This window comes from Arachis ipaensis, chromosome B04 (assembly GCF_000816755.2).
Source record: "Arachis ipaensis cultivar K30076 chromosome B04, Araip1.1, whole genome shotgun sequence".
In the NCBI taxonomy this organism is placed as follows: Eukaryota; Viridiplantae; Streptophyta; class Magnoliopsida; order Fabales; family Fabaceae; genus Arachis; species Arachis ipaensis.
The window spans coordinates 126,159,067-126,160,997 of NC_029788.2; positions in this window are offsets into that span (position 1 = coordinate 126,159,067).

The following is a 1,931-nucleotide window of genomic DNA, read 5'->3' on the forward strand; positions in this document are numbered from 1 at the left end:
TCAGTCTTCCGTAAATGTCCCTCCACAATTTGATTATACGAATTCGATGGCATGTAGTGGTCACATTGCAACACCCGTAAACCCTACAAAACATAGCCATAGACCATATTAAACAAATATAACCTTATTTAATTAACAAATTAAATTTAACAGAATCAAATTTTTACTATCACATAACTAATAAAACATAATTATGTTAACAACTATATTATTAACTACTCAAAATACACTAACTCTATTTTACAAAAAATTTACATCTATATTTTTTACAATCTAATAGTTATCAATAAGTCTTAAACGAATCTTAAATATAAATCTAATTATTTTTAGATACATTAAAATTACATATTCTAATGTCTAAAACCAAATTATTTTATAATAATAATTCTTATTCCTTATTTTCTATTTATATAGCGATATAGCAATCACACATTAAACCCTAGATCAAGTGCCTAAGAATTTGAAATCAGTTAAATCCCTATAGAATTTTTTCCAGTCTTTTCCCCGAAACAGAGCATGCGATCATGACTAACCCCAATCGCATGCATTATATTCTACCAAATACTTAAACAAGAACGAACAGTGTATTCGACTAATACACTTACCTCTGTAGCAGAAGGCAGCTTCTTGCCAGACGAAGCCTGTCAAACCCTTCGCCACTCGCAACGTCCACTGAGCACACAACACCTTCTCAACGAGTTGAAGATGTTCTTTTTTTTTTTGGAGGGAGAAAGAAACTGTTTGTCTTCAGGTAGGGTTTTCAGTAATTACAGGCGTGGCTTCTGGGTGTTATGGGAATAACAATATGTGAAATGGGCTCAGGGATCGATCTGTCCTTCGACTTTTAGTATCCCCTCCAGCTCAGCAACCTAAACGGACAGGTCACACTCCCTCCAGCCACATCAGCCTTCTCCGGTGACGTTTTTCAACCCAAATCGACGGAGGGGTTCAATTGTCCCAGATTTTACAAGGTGAGGGGCTTAAAAGTATTTTCAAATCTTAAGGGACGAAAATGTCCAATTTTAAAAAGGTCAGGGACCGATATGTCTTTTACTCTAAAAATTTATCACTATAATAAACTACTAATCTCTAACATTATCACTATTATTTTAATTAAATTAAAATATTTAAAAATAAAAATTTACATAATTAGGATAATCAAGATAATTAGTAAAGTGGAGTTCCAGATGATTGACGTCTTTTATTCTCCTTCTTCTTGGCATTGTTGAAGGTTAGTGGTCAATTTTTTCCTTCAAATGTCCGATTTCATCAATGGAGAGTAAAAGTGAAGGTGGAGTTGGAGAATGAAGGAGAGTTAGAACGAAAGTGAAAGGAGGGGCTAGGGTATACAAATGGGAGTGTATACAAGCAGGAGGGGCTGGAATGCATATATGTTTGACGCGTGGATGGGGGTGCGCAAATCGAACGGTCCGATTTGTGTATCTGCCAAGCCTCTAATCGGATCGTCTGATTACTGTGCTCCAAATCAGACCGTCCGATTTCTTGATCACAGTTGTCACACCCTCGTGAAGCCCCTACACTCCCATAGCCCAATTATATATACTCCATGTTTCTCCCAATATCAAAATTAAAAAAAAAAAGTGTAAAACATCCTCCAATTCATTATTAGCACAACAAATATTTCATTTTGATATAAATATAATAAATCGTAGAAGTTCAAATAAAAAAATAAATACCTAAATTGATCTCTAAGAAATTTTAAATTGAACATTTTAAATTTTCACAAATATTTATCCTCTGTGTTTGGTTCTGATAATAAGATAAAATAAGATATTGAGAATAATACACAAAAAATAAAGATACAAAAATTAGTATTTTTATATTTTATATAGTGATAAATTTAAACAAATTATGAAAGTTCAATTTATTTTTACTTTTTCTATACAAAAAATAAAGGAGGAAGATATATG